At 43.7% G+C, this 22,959-nt stretch overlaps 1 protein-coding gene across 4 annotated transcripts in view; it reads left to right on the top strand.

Moving 5' to 3' along the window:
- The first annotated feature begins 5,077 nt into the window (after positions 1 to 5,077).
- The window catches only part of ELOVL7 (ELOVL fatty acid elongase 7), a 33,487-nt gene continuing 15,605 nt past the window's right edge, over positions 5,078 to 22,959 (top strand). The window contains exon 1 of one of the 4 annotated variants that reach the window (XM_068667045.1): positions 5,078 to 5,214. The gene's annotated coding sequence lies outside the window, so the exon portion shown is untranslated. Of the gene's footprint in view, positions 5,215 to 5,526; positions 5,547 to 6,294; positions 6,438 to 22,959 lie in introns of those variants that run through there. The other 3 variants (XM_068667043.1, XM_068667046.1, XM_068667047.1) reach the window with 3 other exon arrangements.

Below are 22,959 nucleotides of genomic sequence, written 5' to 3'. Positions count from 1 at the left end.
CACCTTTTGCAAATATTTCTAGAAAAATAAAATAAATATGTATATATATATATATATATATATATATATATGAAGAGTTGGCTTTTTTGCTTTTTTGCTTTTTTTTTTTTTTTGCATTTTCATTTTAATCTCAGAAGACTTATTTTAAGCTACATGATCTGTGATTGTATTAAAGGTATGAGAGACCACAGAAGAAGCGTAATTAGCTATGAAATGTAATCCAGATTTCTATTTATTGACTACAGTCATGTGAAAAGAGTCAGCAGTTTTAGAGACCCTATGGTATAGCTGATTGCAACCTAATGGCTTCAGATGCAACAGTTACACAAATAAAAAATTGATTGGTAATTAGGTTATGGGATTTCATTTTCAGGAACTGCTGCCTCTCAGGTCTAGTATTGCCAGTGGAGAGGCTCAGTTTCAAAAACAACTTGTTTATTTGTGTAACCTGGCTCTGACAACATCACATGAACTACAAAGACTCCTCTAATCTGCAGCAAGATTAGACATTCAAATTCCAAGGTTATTCTTAGAATCTCACTTTATTCATCTCAGCTAGCAAGTTTTAAACTTCATCAGTTTGTTTATTCTGAATGTATTGCAGCCCTCATTAGGAAACTTGTGGTACTGATTCTAATCCATTTGAAATATATCTCACCTACGTCTCCTTTTCTGTGCCTCTTAGAAGGCATGAAGGACACTTTTCCATGGTTTACCTTTCCATGAATAGTGACTGGGTACATTCAACTTCAAAGTAACTTATTGATCTGTGGCCTATGCATCAAGCACAGGTGACATTACTGTGTTGGGCAGTATGGAGATGAGAATAGCCACTGTCTGAAATCAGACAGGGACCCCAGCCAGGAGAAGCTACAATGTTTTCACAGAACTGGTGTTGAATACTTTTTTCTCTTTTTCTCTTTCCTTCTCTCTTTCTCTGGTTTTATTTTCCTGTTCTTCTTCCCAACTCCCTGTCTGCAGAAAGTTTTATTAAGGAAGAAAAAAATCCACTTTACACAATGCATTGTTAAGGACATCTAGCCTGAATTTTTTAGAGTAATTTCTTTCTATGATTTGACTGTAGTTTTGCATCCTGTGAGTACTGGAACACTTGTCAAGGCAGAATGGACTGTGTATTTGTTGTAATTAATGGTTAAGCTCCCTTTTCTGGTCCTTAGGTTTTGTCCATGCCTCAGAGACAGGCAGAGAAGGGGAAGACAAGCTGCTCTGCTGTTAGAAAGACTGCTATTTAGCAATGTTCATGCAAAACTGTGTGAACACAGGCAGGAGAAATATGAGAACAGACAGGAAAAAAATAAATGGCTGGTCTTTGGGAGAGGGGACAGGTGAGGTTTCAGTGACTACCCCAGAAGTTTTGTGGATGCCCATTTCTCTGCTGCTCAGTACCCTGATACAACACCTCCTGAGCCTTGACATCTCCTGCGTGTGACACAAATGGGGTAACCCAAGGCCTCTGGTTCCAAGGTCTTTTTTTAGTCCTGAACCCAGGTGTACCTCCTGTGTAGTGCATGTATACAATAAAATGTCTTGGAACTGGAAAAATTATTTGAAGCTTCTGCATGGACATAATATAAAAAGGAGCACTTTTCATTGTCATCTCTGTCCCTCCTGGCCAGAGAAGACACAAACTCACAGAGCACAGCCTTATGGCCAAAATGACCAGGGAGGCACAGCTCTTTGCACAGCTCCATGTCATCACACGCTGCTGGGACGTGGGTGAAGGAGCTGCCGCTTTTGTGTTCAGGCAAAATGCAAATCAGCAATTACTCAAGCCCACTCCTGGCAAAGATTTTGCTCTTATCCTTGCGGATGTTGCGCAGGACATGGCATGCCACAGTCATGTGCACAGCTAAGTCCTCACTAGCACCAAGAATTTCCCTAGGCTGCACCGTTTCATCTTCAGGTTGCCTAATCAACTCTTTTGCTTCTAATAGTACAAAGCAAACTTTACATCAGGCAAAAATTCTCACTTTCATTTGGAGACGGCAATGTCTGTGCTAACAGTACTTTGTTATCAATCTTCCTGGTGCTCTGCATCCTTCTGGTGTATTCCAAGGTGATGTTTCTGCACCTGCATATTTTGGTCAGCAAAAGCCTATTGAGCACTGGGCAGGTATTCTGCAGAATCAGCATTCATTTTTTTTGTCAAAGGCTTTTGTTTGTTTGTTTGTTTGTTTGTTTGTTTGTTTGTTTGTTTTTAAATAGGTGTTAGATTGTGTTGGCAGTCATGGAGCACTGCCCTCCGAAGGGAAGTTATTTTTCCAGATGTGTTTACACCCCCAGCTCACGGATGGGTCTTTGGAAATGGCACGATGTCAGGGCCAGGGTACAACAACCAGACCCCACAACCCTCCCACATCTTAAAAAGATCCCTCCGTGCAAGCTCCTGCAGAAGGAAACATTTGCTGCCATCACTGTCAGGTACATACAGAGAGGTAAATGAAAGAAGTAGCTATTCATTTCATGTAACAAAACAGTTGGTAGATAGCATCTGTATTCAGGATCTCAGTGGTGACAAGCTGTAAGGTACTGCAAGGAAAGCTGTAAGGAAGGCCAGCGCTGGTGCCCAGCACAGACCCGAACGTGCACGGCATTGCAGGCCAGGGCCCGGCCTGGGGACATTTGGGAAGGCTAAACGTGGTTTGGGCTGAGGGTTGGGTAGAAAAGGCCATTTTTCTCTGCAATGAACTGCAGGGAAAAGCTGAGAGTAGCTCCAGCTCCAGGCTGGTGCTGTTACGGAGCCCACTGAGGGCAGGTTTGGCTGCTGTGTTTCGGGGCGCCCGTGCGAGTACACGGGCAGAACAGGCGATATCTAGGAAAGCAAACAAGACCTGGTAACTTCTGCGCGTCTCTCCAAGATAGGTATGCAGATAGCTGCTGGTGTGCTCTGGGTGACTTCCTGGCTGCCTGACAGCTGTTCCTGCTCCAGCAGGCTCCCGGCACTGGTGGAGAGCTGGAGGGAGCTCCTCCATCCTCCTGCTCCCCGGGCCCTCCTGCTCCAAATACGGCCTGGAGAACACCCGTCTCCAGCAGGCTGGTGAAACACAATCTCACCCACAACATGACCACCCAAGCGTAGCGTATGAGCTCTTTGATTCTGGGAAGGCAACAAAGCAGGGAAAGGCACAGGGGAGATGTATGCATGACCAGCTCAGCTTGTCGTGCAGCATGGAGGTGAGCCTTCAACACCCCAGGACATCCATGGAGACGTTGCCGGTGCCTGCTCTCATTTCCCTCTCACCCCATTGTAGGATGGCAAACACAGGGGACCTGAGCCACCACTTATCTTGACAGGAGATCTTGTGTACAGCTTTCACGTGCTAAACGCTGAGAAAGCCGAGCTGCTGCAAGCTGCCTCTCTTGCAAATTAAATACCTCTGACCTCTGGCGTGCCTGCGCTTTCTTCCTCTGTGCAGGGCACAGCCATCTCCTTCCTGCTGCCCTTCCCCTGCCCGTGTAACTGGATGTTAATCATTTACCTGCCGTGAGCAGGTCAACCATTATTCCTGTCTTCCCAACCCAATGTTTAGGACTACCTTTGCTCCTCACCGAAGGCGAGGCCGCTTGCTCTTGTTATCAGGCTCCGAAGAGAGCAGTAGCAGTTGTTCCTAACACTGCTGGTATCAAAAGTGCTGGAGCTTCTTGTTTGTATCTCGTAATTGCTGTCAATATATTAATATTTTTTTTTTTCCATTAATGGCAGCAACCTTGTATCTGGAAGTCTCCGGGTGACCTACTTACTTTTTATTATTATGTACCACAGTGTCCCATTTTGCCACAGCCAGGGCAGCCCTATCAGGCATGGGAAAATAGATATTACAACACATGAGGAATATTAGTTGCTTGCTGAGCCATATAGCCGCATCCCTCTGGACAAGTCAAGACTTATTAGTCACAGCGCTCCCAAAAGCTCCGCCTGAGCAGGGACGTATAGTTCCTAAGGTCTGTTTGTAGTTTTTCTTGGCTGATGTCTAAAAAAAAAAGAAGAAAAAATTTGAACCAAAAAATCAAGGAAAACTTTCCAAGTTCTGAACATTAAGGGATGGAGGGAGGAATGGGGTTGTTTAATTTGGTTTTGTGATTTTCCCCTCCTAGGTGAGACATGCAGTATTGCTCAATGGACTGTCATATTTCTACATATCCCTTTTGGCCAAACCCAATCTTATTATGATGCCCTCTCAAAAGTGCCAGGATTTCCTCACTTGTCATAATCTTAACAATTCCAATAGGAGCATGAAGTAAACCCAAAATCTCAGGGCCTTCCTCTTAATCTCCAGCCTAATCAACTGCTCAGCAATGCAGAGCTTTTGTAGGATTTGTTACGAGCTGTTTCTCCATCTCCACCTCAGCACCTGGTTTTAGCCTTAACGTTTCCACAATTGCAAAAGGCTTCCTATGGTTATGCTGCCTTTTGCTGCCTCAGACTCCCAGTTTTGAATTCTTTGGTGTCCCCCAACTCAGAGGCCACTTCTGCATTTATACATTGTACTCGTTTAACACCATCCACTCTCAGCCCCTTCCTTTTATGCTTCTCCACAAGTTGCAAGAGGTGTTTGCCTCTTTCCTTCAGTTTTGCCATTATACCCTCTCCTTCCTCCTAGATTTTGCCTCTTATTTTGACTCAAGCTTTTACCTCCTTGCTATCCATCTCAAAACCTGTCAGTTACATATCTGTGGGCTGAATGACAGAAAAAAAAAAAAAAAAAAAAAAGGGATCACCTACTTACACCCTGGAAATCTGGAAATTCCTCATCACCCCCCATTCTGCCCTTCACATCTGCGGATGGAAGTCATCGGGGAACATCACCTTCATCCCAATTAGGTCCCGAGAGAGGAAAATCTCTGTGTCCCGCAATATTTTGGGGAGGAAGATGTGGCTTGAGGTATTGGGCTGGAGCTGGGCGGTTTGGCTTAATTATTATTATTATTATTATTATTTTGTTATGTTCAACGCAGGCAACTGCCCTGTCTCCCCAGACCTCCTACTCTTCTTTCGGCACCCCGCTGCCTGCAGGATCGGAGCGGGAGGAGTCGGGGGCTGCCGGGGGCGAGGGGGGGCGGCTCGGGGCGTGGCTCGGGGCGTGGCTCGGGGCGTGCCCCCCCCGCGCGCCCTGTGGAGGCCCGTGCGCGGCGGCGCCCCGCAGTCCCGTCCGGCGGTGCGGGGACAGGTGTGGCCGCGCCGCTGCCGTGTGAGTGAGTGCGGGGGGCTCGGGGCTTTGGGGAGGTTTGAGGGGCTTGGGGGGAGTCCCACCGGCTCTGTGCTGAGGGTGGGACGGGACACGGGGTGGCTCCTACCCGCCCTGCCCCAAAATCACTGCTTGCTCCTCTCGTTCCCTCTCTCCCTCTGTCTGTCCGTCCCGGCTCTCTCCCCAGCCTCTCCCCGCGCTGTGCCTTCTCCTCCGGCTTCGCTCCGCGGTGCCGGTGCCCCCCTGAGGCTCACCCGAGCCCCCAGCCCTCCAAACTTCCCGGCCGTGCCCCCCGCTCCGAGCTCGTCGCCCCGTCTTGAGGAAGGAGCCGCGCCGGAGGTGAGGCAGGGGCACGGCCTCCGCCTTGCTCAGGAGGCTGCTCCGGGGCTGTTTTTCCCCAAAAAGTGCCCTTTTCCCAACCCCCGGAGCCACGAGCGGTGCCGGGCATCAAGGAATTGAGGACCCCCGCTCCGCAGGAGCAGCCCCGGGGGAGAGGTGTGCTCCACGTGCTTGGGAGGATCCCAAAATGCAGGGCTGGGAGGACGGCGTCCCGCCGCTTGGGAGTGGGGCGGCTCTGTCTGTCTGTCTGTCCGCCTGTCCCGCTGCCTTCCCCCGGCGGAGGGGGCTCTCCGGGCGGTGAGGGAGCGGGGCAGGGGGCTGCCACCTCCTGGCTCTGTGGGGTGGGCGGCATTTCGGCCGGGCTTCGGACCCCCCCCGTCGCGGCTGAGGCTGTTTGGGTAGACCGGGAATCTTCCTCCCCGCTTTGCGCCCCAGACCCGGGAGCGGCTCCCCTCGTGGGAGAAGCCCGGGCGGGTTTTTCTGGCTGCCGGGGCACGGCCGCCGCTCGTTTGCGTGTGCGAGGTGCTCCTGGGGGGCGGGAGCGCCTTGCACTTGCTTGGTGGCTTGGAGAAAGTGCAAGGAAAGACCCGAGGTGGGAAAACCCGGCTTAAAGTCCTCCTGGGCAGCCCCTCTGCCGCCCGAGCGGGGAACAGCAGGGCTTTTTGCGGCGTCTCGTTGCGGGGTGCCCTTCCATTACAGGCTCGTTTTCGGGAGGAGGGAGGCAGATTAGGGTGCAGGAAGAGATAGTCACCTTCCCGGGATGTGCCAGGGAAGGTGCCGCGGCGTTAGTCAAGGAAAACGCGTGACAAATAGGATTTGACTCGTTATGCGGCTCCCTAATGCCACAAAATGTCTATCAACTAATTGCATACCGGCAAAAGAGCTAATCAGGTACGTTTCTCTATCCTGACGTGACTCGGCTGCCTTTGCTGACTGTGCCGTGCCCTTCCTGGCTTTGTTTCTCTCACCCGCAGCAAACCAGGAAACTGGGAAACTTTTTTTTTGTCTTTTTTTTTTTTTTCCTCCTACCCTGTACTTCTGCTGCGCCGCTCCCACGCCCAGCGGCGGGGAGGCAAAGGGAGCCGGATCCTGCCCTGCACCTTCCCCATCTCCCCTTCCCCATCTGCCGGCCAAATCCCCAAATCCCGGCCGTGCCAGGGCAGGGTCTGTGCCAGCTCCTCGCCGGCTTGTCCCGGAGCAGACGGAGGACAGGACCTCTCGTAAAACACGTATGGCGAGTGCCTGTGGCAGGCGGGGATGAATGGAAGGGCTGGCGTCGTCCTCAGAGGTGCATCCTGATTCTGCAAAGATAATTTCACAGCATGGCGTTGGTATCGGTTTCAGGCTAGGGGATGTCTGCAGCACTGAGCCGCTTCCCAAATCCTGTGCAGCTTGGAAGGGAGAAGTGCCCCTTCCCTCTTGCTACCAGTCCCTTGTACCCCTGTCCCTTGCAGCAGCTTTTGTCCTGCTCTTCTCTGAACTCACAGCAGGTGATAATCACAGGTGCGCTTTTTCATCTCTTTCCCCATTCCCCGAGAACACTTTAAGTTTGAAGGGCTGACATACTTGGTTACCTTTTTCTCTATTATTCTTAGTAACTTTCTCTATTCAAAAAGCAGTTCTGAACATTAAGGAGGAAGCTGATCTGTTTGGGAGCCCAGCACCGAGAGACTTGCAGAGAACCTATAGCTTAAAAAGAGTTAAAGTATATAAGAAAAGAAAAACCTTCATGGTTTGCTTTGAGATTTAATACTCATCCCTTTCTGCTTGCTTAAATTTACTTTAAACACTATTTCAGAGGTGGGTGGTTGTGCAGGGCTATGGAGCCTCTGCAGGTGCTTTTCTGTGGTACCCGGGCTAAGTGCTGCAGCTACAGAGGGCAAATGCAGCCTAAATGGTGAAAAATGAACATTTTCCTACTTGAAAATATTGAAATATTTGAACAAAAACATTAACAAAATAAATAATTCATTTTTTTGTAGGCTTGATTGTACTTTTTTTTTAAGTAGTTCCTTTAAAAGGCAAGAAAATGAAAGCTAAAAAGAGACACACAGTGCATTTTGTCCTGCAGAGCCTGTTCAATTGCCATGTTCAATTTACAAGAAGTTTTGCGAAGTAGCAGATGATGTAGCAGTTAAGAGTTTTTCTATCTTTCTGATACTTGGGTGAAATCTCAGAAGTAATAGGGATTACTTCAGCTGATATTAAATATGAAAGTTTAGCCTAAGGAGAGACACCAGAGGAACTCAGATGTCTCTTTTCTTTGCCTGTCTTTGGTTTCAGTGTTAAATGCTGGCCATTGAATAGTGCAGGGTTCCACCCCCCCCAAAAAATCATGTAGTAAAATGCTTACCGTGTGTTTGTCAGTGTGTATTGATTCTTTTTTCTTTGTGTCTTTTGCTACTTACGCTCTGTTTATGGTGGTTACAGAAAACTCTTTATTACTTAAGATGTTGACTAGAGAAGACCTGTAAGCAGTTCATAGATTGGATAATGTGACCAGAATACTGAATTTAGAGCAGCACAGGTGTAAACAGGGCCTTGTTATCTTGGTACTGTGGGATAATCAGAGGAACCAGGTTTTTAGCTTTGAAATCCAGAGCTTGCACACAACTCTCATCTCTTGTAAACTACCACTCATAGAGCCTATCCAGCCCAAAGTAAGCTCCAGGTACCACTCACAGAGTAGCACGGATGTCACAGGGAGGATGAATTCAGGTGGCAATAAATAAACTCAGTGAGTCATCGTATCTGCCAGGAGCAATGGTATTCGGATTGCTCCTCTCCGCCGTGTCAGGGCCGCGTTACTCATCATGGTAAAAGCAGCGAACGCTGACTCTTATCTCCCCTCACCTAACCATGCCACCTCCACCTCCTGCTGCAGTTGCACCATCCGTTCTTCTATCCTAAGTGCTTTTGACCCTTGGAGAGGACCGGTGCTGAACTATTCTGATGAACTCTTCTGGGTTAAAAATACCTTTCTTTTTTTTTTCTTTCTTTTCCTGTGGCCTTGTCCCCCCCCTGCCCTTGATGTGCTTCCCAATCTGTTTTATTACGCAGTGAGAAAAACAGTTGTTCCGTGTGAGTAAAGAGTGATATGGGATTAGGAGTGAGTAATGGGGGTAGAAGTTGATTAAGCTGACATTGGTCCCATTAAAACCACTCTTTAATTGAAAACTTACCCTGTAAACAGCCAGAGTTGCTGTGCTCAAGAGAGGCTTCTTGTCACAGCTTTTTGAATTCCTGTGTGTTCCCTGTGGGCGTTTAATTGTATTGTGAATTCTTTGTAGTCGGGATTATCTTTTATATTGATACGGTGCCTTGCACACTGGGCCCGGTGCCTGGAGCCTCTATTCAAAATCTTTTTTTTTTTTTTTTTTTAAAGCAGTACCTCACCAAAGGGGTGTGAATGTGGTTATAAATCTGCATGGTGTGCTTTTAAAACACATGCAAACAAGTACTATGTACAGTGCAAAAAGTTAGTAACTTTCTCTATGCTTCTCCTGGATGGAAGCTGAAGAAACCCCTGCTCTCCCAGGGGCTGTAGGCTGGACGGGTATGTCTGAGATAAAAACATAGCTCACCAAGAATAACTCTGTTCCTTTTATTCTTTTGTTGCCCAGCAAAAGGAGGAGACAACTTCTGCTGGGGTTTGAAACACAAAGATCTGTCTGTTGATTTGGAAATAATTTGCATTGTATCATCAATCCCAAAATGGCTTAAAACAAAGTCACAAAAGCCTGATTCAATGCTTCTCTGTATGCTCTTAGAGTATGGGTCCATTTAACATTGGTACTCTTCCCTTTCTTTTAGGAAAGTTATCTGAGGTGACAAGTATTTTTTTTATTATTATTTTTTGATTTTTTTTTTTGCCTGATCAGTTACAAGGTTAAGTGCCTGGAACATGTTACTAGTGTTTGAAGCTGATGTTTTGTGATGTGTACCAGAGCAGAGTGCAAGGTGACCAGAAAGTAGAAACTCCTTGATTTAGAGCTGCTGCTGTTGGAGGAGAAAATATCTTTTGGAGTGGGGAAAAATGTTTCTGCTCAGTAAAGTTTTGAAATACAATCTTTTTTCATATGTCTGTCCTTTTGTGGTAAGGACTTAACAGGCAGTATTTTCACTTGTTTTCTTTTGGTAAAATGTTTCCAGTTTTCTTTTTAATTAAAAGGTATTGGCTGAAGTGTCAAGAGTATCAGAGCTGTAGGTCAGATACGCTCATTTATTCTGTTAAGCAAATACTGTGGTATTTGTTTGCCCTGTGGTGTTATGAATAGATAGGGATGGACTACATAGAAATGTCTATTGTCTGTTCAAAGCAGTAGTAGCTCATAATGTTGCCTTCTCCTGTAAAGGTGAAAATTACTTACGTCCAGATACATAGCAATAGAATAGTGTATTTCACAGTGTTTACATTTACATCATCCATGACAATCCCTTTTTTATTTGCTTGGATGTACAGTTGGAAATATCTGGATTGAATTACATTCTTTAATCGCTTTTGTACTCAGAGTTCTGTGGCTTGTCTTTCTGTACTGAAATAAAAGGCTCATTTTTGAGACTTTTAACTGTACAGAATGGGCCTGACAAGCTTTTAATTAAATTACTGTAATGCATTTAGGAAGTGCCCTGTCCACCCTTATCACTCATGACAAGATATATGAAAGACTATGTACAAAAGCCAAAAGAGTGATGTTGTAAGTGAGGTGTTGATCACCAACTTTGAAATTAAACCTTTCACAAAACTGTTTTTGAGCCATGTTTCATGGGACTTTATTATAGATGCTAATTCCCTCTGCCTCTTGTATTACTACTGTGGTGCCAACAACTTCGTTTCTGTAGCACCTTTTGTTCTGCAATAAGCTGAGTTGTTACAGGAGGCTGAGTTTGTTTTTCCATGAAGAAGTAATAAAACTGTAAAGAAAGGCTGTAAATCATTTCACACATAGCTCTGGTGGTCAAGAAGTCCGCTCATTTTAAGTTCTAACCAAAAGCACAACTGCTATATTTTGGAGGAGGGAGAAAGCTGAGAGGAGGGAGTGCAGAAGTTATAAGCTGTTAAAGGTCTCCTTACCTCCCTTCAACAACTCCTTTCATGAATGCCTGAAATGTCATGGAGTAAGAAGTTTCCCATCCGCTTTCATGTTATCCTGAAACTGCTCCCCAAAATCTAATCAGTCCATTGGCCTGAGGGAGTTCTGAGTTGATCTGGAGTTCTTCCCGATTCATTGAAAGGAAGCTGCTACTGTATTTTAAAACTAAACAGCTTAGGTGCTCCGTTTGACCTACATTTAAAGTTATTGAATGGAAAACTGCCTCTGGACCTGTGGGGATTGTGCAGTTTGGTGTTCTGTAGACACTTCATTTGTGTCCTTGAGGAGTGTACTTTCATGTCACCCAAGGTGTTGGAGCATCAGACAAAGCTTAACTGAACCGAAACGGGCTTGTGGTAAGAAAGGGAGCTGCTTTTACAGATGGTGAAGTTGTGTGACCTTGGCTCATCTGTTGAGAAAACAGCTGTGGGAAGAGGTCCAGTCCTCCACCCATCAGAGGGAAGGCATCTCGCTGTGCGGACCCAGTCAGCTGGATGAACCTGCAGCTGCATCGTGTGTGTGGAGCGCAGTGAGCGTGGGTGAAAGCAAATTCCTTGGTTTGAGTGTTAACAGTGAAATCATCTGGAGGTGAGGTAGAAGAGACAAACCACTGTCTTTAGAAACCTGCTTGGGTGACGAGGGTTGTGGTGTTGCTCTAGGTTCAGGCAGTGGTGTGTGGCCTGGTAGTTTTGCATGGTGACTGGAATACTAAGCCGGCACCAACACTTCAGTTTTGTTCACAGCTTTGCTGTGCCAACGAGTGAAAAAAAGTGCTGCTTTTTCTCTAGTGACCTGCCCTCTGCTCTGCACAGAGAATAAACCAAACACGCTGACCTCCTCCACAGAACGCTGAAACCTCTACCTGAAAAATGCCATTTCAGACTTTTTTTGGTAACAGAAATGTGTAGATATAAGCTCATTCTTTCTACTGGAGACGTTCCAGCTTTCCTCTCCTTTCCTGCTGTTGCATGCTGAGTGTTTCTCATGTGCTGTTGTTTTACAGGAACGTCAGTATTAGTCTGAGTACTCTGCTTCTTGCCAAGCTTCTGCACTGAAAGTATTATTGTCTCCTGCGTTATTCTAATGTGGCACGTCCACTGCCTAATGCACTTTGTTGATGGCCTTTTTTTAATTTTTTTTTTTTCTCTTGAGCTATTTGTATTTGGCAATCTTTCAGGATCAGAAACAGGGGAAAAATAAGTGTGGTTGATATGGCCTGGATCATCCCTACCCACTGTCTAGCTGAGCTGATTTATTTTAAACTCCAGCCATGTGTCGTGGTCCTGGGTGGTCTCTGAGTGTTTGGGAAGATGATAAAAACTGCATTCTGCTGTGGTAGTGGAAAATGCTGATAGAAGGTGGAAAATATTCAGTATCTCTCCCAGGTGGAATTGTGCATTACAGCACACCTGTGATAAACCTGTCCGGTAATGTGGTTTTTCATTCTGTTCTTTTGTGAAGTTATTAGTCAGTGTTAAACTAATTTGAAGACACTCCAGCCTGAACAGTGCTGTTTCATACACTCTTCCTGAAAGTGCAATATACTGAAGACTTTAAAGTTCCTATTAGCACAGCAACTAAGATCTAAGTAACTAGATCTGGGGCAAAAGTCACCCGTCACAAGTCTGTCATGTCATTAACATATTTAGCCCATAATATCAGCCTCTACTTGACATTTGGTGTTGTGCAAACTATTTTTTTTCTCGGAAGTAGAACAAAAAGCTCATATCCATTTGAACCTGAATCTTATTCAAAATATCTGATTTCTAAAAATGTTTTAAGATTCCCTTTGCTAAGAAGCCAGTTAATAGTTTTAGCTGATGGAGAGACTTGTTTCCATGTAAACTTTTGAGGGTAGATTGTCTTCTGGCTACTGTCCCACACAGCATTGCTTTGCCCTTTTCCTTTTTTCTCCATAAGCTGTCCACTTCTCTGATTCATCTGGACTGGATGTTTCCTCTTTGTAATACTAGTAGGCAGCTGTGAATGCCTCTGCTCCATACTTCTAATTGAGTCCTGACCAACAGCTCTTTCACAGGAACCCTTTGGATGCCCAGCACATCTGTAGTCCTTTGAAAGTTACCTGCACAGCAAGTGCAGAAGTTTTTCTAGAACTGCTCTTAATGCCAAGCCAAAATGAAGGTGCTCCCTTTCTTTTATGCATGTCCTGTGTCCAAGCTCTGGGAAACTGGATAACATTGTAAGGGGTGCAGTCACCTCAAAAGGGAAAGGTGCTGTGGAAAGCTATTGACCAAGCCGTACTGCAAGCAGCATCCAAGACTGCCTGGGTGGAACCCAGAAGCTTATTCAGATTTCAAATGGTATCAAGTGGGAGTTTATAAAAATACTTGTTTCCGTCTTTCCGTCTTTTCACCCCTGGACTAAAAGTATAATAAGCACGGTACTATCTCGACAGTGTCTTTCTTGACTATAGGGTGAGTCTGCAGGGTCACTTCCTCCAGCTGTCCCTGACGTTTGGGCATCCCTTTGCCTTCTGTTCTCCACCCCTCTGTGATTCCTCCCTTGAGGACAGAATACAGCAAGTGCTGGCTGGGAAACATCTGGCTTTTTTGTAAGGCATTTCCACATCAAATCAATTTCTAAAGCTGTATTGCACTTCTGCGTGAACTCTGATCAAGTGTAAACCAATTCTTTACCTTTTTTTTTTTTTTTCAAAGTGGAGATCTTTGGGGTGTAGATGAAAAACAGGGCTGCTAGGAGAAACTAGAAGTCTGTTCATGTTCTTACTGCTTTGCTTGGTTATTCTGACTGAGAGGCCTGAATATCCAAGCAACAGCATAATGTGGCTTCATGGGTTGCCTGACACTAATACTCCTGATTATGTTTTGTGCTGATTAACTAGACCTTTCATCATGCTGAAGAATGTTGATTTAAAAAACAAATGAACAAAAGAGAAGGCCTTTATATCTCATTGCACATCCCTTGATGATTTGGGACTGCATCTCTGTAAATCATCACCTCTGCACTGGAAAGATTTAGGATGTGGCCATACAGTAACTTCCTGGAGCACTCCAGAAAGTACATTCACAACATCAGCTGATGTGCCAAGACTGAACTTGTGAGCAGCAGCTCTTTTTTAATGACAATGACAGCAGACTTCCGTGTTCCGATACTTTAGTTTAAAAACAATGCCGAGCACAGATTTCCTTTAAAGTGGCTCCTCCAAAAATGGCCCTAAAATCCCTGCCATCTCCTCTCAGTGCTCAGTAGCCTGTGTCATGCTTCCCAGGGCTGGCGGCTGTGCTGCGTGCATCGCAGCAGAAGGTTGTGGACACAGCTGGTCCCAGCTTTCTTTTGGAAGAGCCTGCTAGGGAGGATGCAGTTGCTGATGTTTACAGTGTGCAACAGCGTGTCTGCTATGCTGCATAGTGTTTTTTTTTTTTTTTTAAAAAAGGGGGGGTGGATAGGGAGGGTGTCAGTTCTAGGTCATACGCCTTTAAAATTTATGCCTGCCTAGTGCAGTGCAAGCAACATTGGAGCAGAAGGAATGCATTATTTTCCTGCCGAGGATATCAGCTTAGGACTCGAGAGTGGGTAAGTTGAGCAAGTGCAAGGCAGTGGGAAACAATGGTAAAGGAAATTAGCCCATGTCAGCATGAAAGAGTGGTGTGGGAGCAACTCAGCTTCTGAGAATTGCTGCATTAAAGGGTGAACAAAATAATGTGTTGCAATTCCACACTGGTGTTATCAGTGTTGCTGCTTACTAATATTCTGAACCCAGCAAGATTGCAGGCGGTGCAATAGAAGTTCCATAAATCGGCAGTGACTCTGCATCATGTCATCTGAGGTGACAGTAACTGAGCTGAGTGTGTACTATAGGCAAGATATGACTGTAGAAAAATACTTCTTCATTCAGTATTGATGAACATTTTTCACTTTATTTGCTTGCTTCTTTCTTAAGTACTATGTTTTTAAGGTAACTATATATATATACACATATATATTTGTCTCCTCTTCCCATGAATCTCCTTTCTGCTGTATTTTCGTATAACAAAAGACAGTACAGTGTCCCCATCTTTGCCTACCATGGATGGAAATTTATAGTCTGTTTTTCTTCTCTATTGATTTTCAATTTCTGCATTGTTGAATAGCTACAGGTACATTGCCATTGATTATTTGGTTACAAAATGTCAATGGAAACAAGGCTTGTCTGCTTTTATTTTCCATCAGTATTAGCTGGATTCACAATATGTTACCTGTGTAACAAATCTCATTCCCAGATGTTTTAAGGAGTCTGCTCTGCAAGATGAACTCTAGTACTACATCTCTTGCCTCTATTTGATCAGCTTTGGTGGAGTGCTCCTCACAATGACTACTTAATGACAATATACATGTATGTCATGGTACTGTGAAATAATGGGTGAGCATAAACTAAGTTTTCTACCCATTCTTGGTAGCAAACTGCTTATATTGTAATTAATTGGACACAAGATTCTCATGCAATTCACCTGTTAACTCTTAATGAGGATAGAAGATAGGGTGGAGCCAACCCAGTGGCTCAGCTTGCAGCTGAAGGAAGGGAATGGTCTCACTCTTATCTCTCTTCATATTTTCACAAGTAACTTTTGAGGTAGGTACAGACAATGTTGCTCATAACAGGACCAAATTCTAAACCATCCTACATGGAGGTTTAAGACTGATGCAGACTTTGTGCAATGGTATAACACAGGAGAAGTAGGGAGAGCTTTAGACTGAACGCAAATGTGGCAACATTAGCTGAGTCTGTTTTGCTTGTGGCCTGCCCGTTCCCAGGGTACGTTAATAAGGTATTGAGGACTGTTATGAGGATGCTTCTACCTACGTTCTGAATGCTTTGCCCTGAGAATGGGTGTCTGGTGGAAAGCTGAAAATGTTCTTATCAAAGCAATCAAATAACTGTGGTGTATACTCAAAACAAGAGATTTCCATCATCACAACGAGAGAAAATTAAATACCATTAACCCTGTTTTGTGGATGCATCCACAAAGTCCTTTCGTTCTTACTCTTCTAAAATGTGAACTTTTGATGTCATGAGACACCATTTTCATTCTTGGTATTTAAGTAGCACTTCCACTCCCACTACCTGTACAGAACTCATCTATAAATTGTTTATTGAAAGTAAAGTATTTCTTATACAGGCTAAAAACAAACAAAAACCCACTGCAGCTTAAATATCACTTCTTAGCCCTCAAACTGTGCTGATCTATATTGTAGTTTGCTTGGTTACTAACAATGTGTACATGCTTTAGAAATACCACAGTTACAAATACTTTCATGTATCTGTCAGAATTATCCCTACTCCAGAACAAAGAAGCCCAGAAGGGGTAAAAGCCGTGGGTTATGAAGACACCAACTTGTAGAGGAATTAATGGGCTGCACAGGGCGCATGTGCCTGTGCTGCCCATCTGAACATAACAGATTGCCTTACCGCTGCCTTGTCCCCAGGTTCTCGCTTTGTGAAAGCCTGCTTAACGTGACACTAAGCCTAGCTGATCTTCAAATAAAAATTAAAACATACAACCAGAAAACTTTCTGTAGTAATTAGCAAGGAGGAAAAAGGAGGAGCTATTAAGACCTTTGCATAAGCAGGAGATTAACCTGAGTCGGATATGGCCCAAATACTAAATGAATAATTTGCCAGAGGTTTTTGATAAGGGTAATGGTGTGCCATTATCTAATGGAAATGCGGTTGCATTAATACAAATATTACGTCACAGGCAAACCTTATTTTGACTTCTAGGTGAAAGTTGTCATGGGATGCGTGTCATGGAGCTCACTGTGCAGGCGGGATTAGGTGACTTTGTGAGCTACTGTCACCCCGCTGGCATGAAATCCAAGGGAGCCAAGTGCAAGTCATATACTGGCAGACCAACAAAAAGAGCTCCTGCAGTAATCCAGGTGCAGGAGCCTCTCAGCAGCATGCAGGTAGGCAGGTGAGGCTAGCTGAAGGCAGAGTGGCTGACATACCAGTGCTCAAAGGATTTTGGTAAAGCCAGGGGACCACCGATAACTAGTTAAAATTCTAGCAGCTTTGACCCAGTTTATGTTTTTGCCTTTCTCTGAAACAGTGGGAATATGAGGATTAAAAACTGAGGTAGATATACTGGTGTGTGGTTTATGGTGGTTGTTTCACAAGTGAAACTGGAAATCCTTTCAGAATCCAGACCAGTGCCTTTCTCATACTTGAGTTAAATTGATAACCGAGTTCAGACTTGTAAGGAAACTTCCTCCCAGGCTACATTTGCATGGACTGTTTGGTCCTAGAGGGCCTAGGATTAATTCCTAGGATTGCTTTCAGTTGCATCACCAGGTAATTTAACATATCTGTGATGCCCAATCCTTTGCTGCCATGGTGTAGCACAAAGTCGTTTTTGTTGCTTCAGTTCTTGTGTTGTGAAGTACTCCTTGTGCATGTGATGGACAGAGTGACGGCTTGCCGAGGTGCGGTGTGTGCACATCTTAACTAACGATCTGGCACATGATTGTCTATGGTTTTGCAGGCAGGACCAGACATGATGATCCGGTGATTTCATCATCAGCTTAAATGTCTGTGACAGGGCTGCAGCTCCCACCTTTCCACCTTCCTGCAGCATCCCAGCTCAGGTGTCTTGCTGCTTCCTTTGCATGAGCTCCCTCAGGTGCAGCCACTGTGCTGACCGAAAAAGGAACTTTTTCCCTAAGATTGTGATTTCATTATGGTCAGTGAGCTGCTGTGGCTTATCCTGCAGCTGCCTGGGGACTAGGCCCATCAGTAGGGTTGCCATGGGACTGCACGCTGGGGGTTCCATATTCAGCAGTCACTGGTCATTGGATCAGTGTATGTGGACCAGGAGGATTCCTGTTTGATATCAGCTGGGAGCAGGGCACAAAATGGGGCTGTTATCATTCCCAGTGAAGAACCTGAAACAATTCTCATAGGGAGAAGCTTTATTGTGCCTATTAGCCTTGCATGAAGCCTGCAGTATCCATTCTTTTAACACATTGCGTGCGGGCATGGAAGGAAATACAAACTGTTTTTTATTTTACCCAGCATCAGAATGGGAAATCCAGTAGGCTGACAGAAAGAAAAAAACAAAAAAAAAACAGTATGTAATGTGGTTGAAATGAACTGTTTTCACTAGTTCTGCTGCCTACAGACTAATTTACTTGTGTAGGTAAATGGTAGTTTTGATGCTAGTTTAAAAAGGAAAGCATTAAATAAAGAGGTGCCATACAACGAATTCAATAAGGGTGACAATACAGGTTAAGTATTAGATCTCTTACTGAATATGGCTGGTGTGGGAATTTACAAGCAGACATTCTAATGCAGTTTCTAAACCTCTTTCATCTATTTTTAAGATGTCCACATTATTCCAAATACATGTAAATCCCTTTGGAAAATATGCTATTCCCTCACCAATGTCTACTGGAGGTGGTTGATGCACACTAAGGAGTAATTTTTATTTTACAATGGGCTGGCTTCAGAGACAAAGCTTGAAATTTAATCAAGGTAACATTTAACTAATACATCTCCAAAAACCTGGAAATTTCCTTAAATCTCTCTGTTACACAGAGTTGTAACTCACTTGAGCACTGCCATCTGACAGGAACAGTGCTTACAAGCAATATTAATGACAACAAAAAGGCCACTTAATGCTAAGCAGGATGTTGCCAGACTACCTGGGAGATGAAACTTCCCCAAAATGCCCTCTTTAGTTGAGAACAGGCATAAAGAATCAGGAAGGTCACAAAACTTTTCTCGGGAAAATCTGTAACATCAGGTGATATACAACTTTGTGGCAGAATATAGGTGAGTAACCAATCTGATGTAATAGGCATTTTGTACTTGTTTGCAGCCCGGCATAAGGGAGTGAAGCAGTTAAAATAACTGCAATTATGTAACAACACAACCTTGGGAAATAGGAAGGGCAGAGCTGATATTTCCCAGGTAAAGCCAAAGATATGATCTGTGAAATGTTCTGGTTTAATTACCCTGTGAACTTCAAAAGCAAAATTAACAATGGTATATTAAATGATTCTGAAGCATTAGTGTTTCATAATTATGCCTGAATGTGTCACCCAGTATTACTGTCACTTCTTGTGCTATCATTTTGAAATCAGACCAGTGTGGGTCAGTGTTCTTCCCATCTTCCTGCAGGGTCTGTGCGACAGGGGGTCCTGCCATCATTACCTGCTGGATGTGTCAAGGGGGTAACACTCCAGAAACTTTGTTTCTAAAATCTGACTTGGGTGAAAATTACCCCACTGAAGCTTGTACTTTATCAGATTTCCCTGATTTTTCTTTTGCTAAGAGGTCCCTGTAAAACTAGGGCCCTTTTTACCAGAGCCTGTAGGACAAGGGGCTTTAAACTAGAAGAGGATAGGTTTAGATTAGATATAAGGAGGAAATTCTTCACTCAGAGGGTGGTAAGGCCCTGGCACAGGTTGCTCGCAGAAGCTGTGGATGCCCCATCCCTGGAGGTGCTCAAGGCCTGGCTGGATGGGGCTTTGGGTAACCTGGTCTGGTGGGAGGTGTCCCTGCCCATGGCAGGGGGTTGGAACTGGTTTGTCTTTAAGGTCCCTTCCAACCCAAACCATTCTGTGATTCTAAGTAGTATCTCTGTCTTTCTAATAGCAAGTTTTTCTCTGTGAAGAGAAAGTCTTGCCTTAATATTAATTAATTAAATTAATTAAGAAGATGGTTTATGGAGTGACAAAGCTGAGGTTGGATTCCCAGTGGTATTTCATTTTGCTTGGTTCTGTCAAGCTTTTCTGCTTGCTGCATTTGTTTAGTAGCCATCCGTGTAAAGCATTGCTTGTAAAATTACCGTTTCAAAGCAAATCTCAATACGTTTTAATATTTAAAAACTACGTAGGGGGAATAAATAAGCAGAAAGAATGGCAAATATCTTTCATGTGGGTTAAGCCAAGGAATGCTAGAAGCTTGTTGTTCTCATTTAAAAATAAAGAATGTGTGAGGCATACCAGTAATTCCTATTACAAGAATCACTAATGTTTTTTGCATAGTAACAGAACTTGTAACAACTTAATAACTACCACTTGTCATCTTGTGGCATTCTCATATGGTTTGCTGAGGTATGTGGCATTTTTGGATGGAAAATGCACATTCTTGGCTGGTGTAAGTGATCTTATGTACCCCTCCCTCTCCAGTAAAGGTAATGGTCACACTTGAAATTGGTTCTGCAAAGCTGTGCACCTATTTCAGCTGTCTGCTGAGGTGTAGGGAACCAGGGGCCGGCAAATGGCTTTACTCTTTTGACACAGCCCGTTCCATCATTTGGCTCCCTTACACCCCTATCCTTATAATGATGGAGGCACATTTGTTTAAGGGTGTCTTTAGAAATATTAGTGCAGCTGGCCTGACCTGAGGTGCACAGGATGACTCCCACTGACATTTTTAAATAAAAAGAAAAATAGCGCTCATTTCTTTCTAAGACCTGAGTACCTTGCCTAAGTTTTTCATAGGTGATTTCACAGGTTTCATAGACATAATTTCAGTTCTTGTTTTCCAAATGCATGTGCTTCAGAGAGCTGCATATATGTTCTTTAGAACTTTTTGCACAGGGCAGACTGAACATAAATGACTTTTTTTTTTAATTTATGTAAATTTCTTCTCATGCATCATTTAAAATAACCCAATTTTGAAAATCAGTCTGCTAGTGTTCCTTCTGTAATTTTGGGAGAGTTTACTACAACCTAGATGCTATTTTAAAAATAAATTTCCCTGTTGCTAGCACATTCTAGTTGCTTTTTGTAATGCTATTACAAGCAGAAAGTAGAACATTGGAAAAAGAAGTGCTGATGTGCTGGTTCTGTAAATATATTAACATTTATGTATATTAAATATACATTATCCTGACTGAATTGTGGCTAAACAAATGCTTCATGTGTAGATGGCTTTATAGCATGAAGAACTAAAGCTGTGTATTAACAAATGGCTTTCTCTGCCCACAGGTCTTTGTGCCTTCAGGCTAAACATTTCCAACTTCTTGTTTAGAGGATAAGTTCTGTAGGCCTCAAAACTGCCAAACACTATGGAAAACTCCATTAAGCCACAGCATCTCTGGGTTATTTCCCAATGATATGGTTGTACTGTGAAAGAGCAGTCTTTCAAAATGTTTTTTTTTTTCTGAAGCACAATCTAGTTGCTTCTCTTGTGTGTGGCTATGTGGTGTGTTTTTTGTTTTGTTTTGTGTTTGCAGTCTTGTATTAAAAACAAACAAAAGAAACCCGCAAAATCAACAATAACAAAACACAAGAGGCCTTGAATGTATTTTTCCTGTATATGAGACCTTGTGTGTGAAGTAAATGTAATGGGATAAGACAAAATAACCTCCTATGCAGTCACAAATTCTACTTGTAGATAGTTAACAAATGAACAAAAAATCCTGACATAGTCAAGTAAATGCAAAAAAATTGTTTATAAAAGTAGACTTGCAAAGAAATAATTAGGTAGTGTAAAAACACTTTGAAAATAAAGTATGTGTTCTATGCAAAAGTTGATATTAAGTCTTTCAACTGTAGAAAAGTTGTGAATGGCTTTGTCTTTCCTGACATTACTCCCGCTCTTACAATAGTAAGTTTTGTATATTGTACTTTGCTTACTTTTAGATTAGCAGTAATTTCTCAGTCAGTGTCTTTGTGTCCTTAGGCTGAGCTAAGATGGCTGCTGTGACTGGTGCATCCTTCTCTCAAGGATGAGAGAACTGCAAAACTTTCAAAATAAGTTTAGCAGCTGTTGTGGACTTGAACATAAAAACTCTGAAGACTAAGGGGCTCTGATGCATCAGTTCTTATGAAATGTTTTAAATGGAGAAGAACTGTGAGTGCTGGGGTCAGGAGGGGTAAGAGAAGTGTTTTTCTAGCAGCATGGGAAAAGTGAGGACATGCCATTTTGTCTGCTGCATTTCTACCATGGGCAACAGCAACATATTGGAAGTAGTCTGGTACCAGATATAAAGATATTGTTTGGTCCCAGTGGCCAGCTAGCGTTAAGAGTTGCTAATTAAATACCAACAGCACATTTATCTGACTCCTAATACAAAACTGAACTGGTGTTGACATGTCAAATGGATAAATGCAAAGAACTGTCTACAACTTCCTCGTAAGGGGGTGTCGAGAGGCAGGAGACCTTTTCTCCATTAACACCAGCGACAGGACCCGCGGGAACGGGGTTAAGCTGAGGCAGGGGAAATTTAGGCTTGACATCAGGAGGGGGTTCTTCACAGAGAGAGTGGTTGCACACTGGAACAGGCTCCCCAGGGAAGTGGTCACTGCACCGAGCCTGTCTGAATTTAAGAAGAGATTGGACTGTGCACTTAGTCACATGGTCTGAACTTTTGGGTAGACCTGTGCGGTGTCAAGAGTTGGACTTGATGATCCTTAAGGGTCCCTTCCAACTCAGGATATTCTATGATTCTATGAACTGTGAATTTGTGAGGTTGCAATCTGCAGGCTGAGCATAAGGAAAAGGATAAGTCAATCAACACCCCCAAACCTGTAATAAATGGCAACGTCCACAGCATTTCTGGTTTTTGTACAGAATGTTTTGAAATAGTAGGCTGCTCATTTGGCATGGGTCTTGTTCAGCGTGTTGAACTAGCCAGTCTGAGTTGTATTAAGATCTTCATCAGGTTGTGAGAAGGAAGACTCTGACAGTGAATTCAATAAGCTACTTCTTATTGAAGTGGTGATTAAATGTAACATGGTTACTTTTCTTCAGTGAATCTGTGTGTGTGTGTATATTATTGAACTATCGAGCCTTTGTGTGCACAAGTTGTTTGTAGGTTTTTGGTGGAATATTGTTAGAACTCTTGAACAAAGTATCTTGTCTGATATGCATTTTCTCTTGATTTACTATTCTCGGGAGACTGAAATAGGAAGAATCCTGCATTTTAAGGATAACTTATTGTAATCAATCTATTTTAATAATTATTTATAAAATACAGATTTATAATACTTCCCCTCCCCCCCCCCCCCAGCACCAGCTACCTTCAGCTGGGTTTCTCACTTGTCACTGTAGCACAATCTAAAGCAGGTGGTGTTCAAGACAGGGTGGGGTTTACCTTCATTTGACATCATCCATGGTTTGGTTTATTGAGCAAGTTGCCAGTGATACTCATCTGTCTCTAACCACTTTCAGCTACTGTCAAAAAAGAGGCCACTCCGGTTTCCATTAGAAAAGGAAGGAGATGTTCCCTGTATGCACCGTTTTTTCCTTTATAAACCTATACAAACACAGAGTTTTATAACACGTTGCCCTTTTTATCAAATGCCACAATACTTAAATAAGAATAGACATGGACTTCCTTCACACTGAG

Source organism: Anas acuta, chromosome Z (genome assembly GCF_963932015.1).
Source record: "Anas acuta chromosome Z, bAnaAcu1.1, whole genome shotgun sequence".
NCBI classification, from domain to species: Eukaryota; Metazoa; Chordata; class Aves; order Anseriformes; family Anatidae; genus Anas; species Anas acuta.
This window is presented reverse-complemented; position numbering and strand designations above follow the sequence as displayed.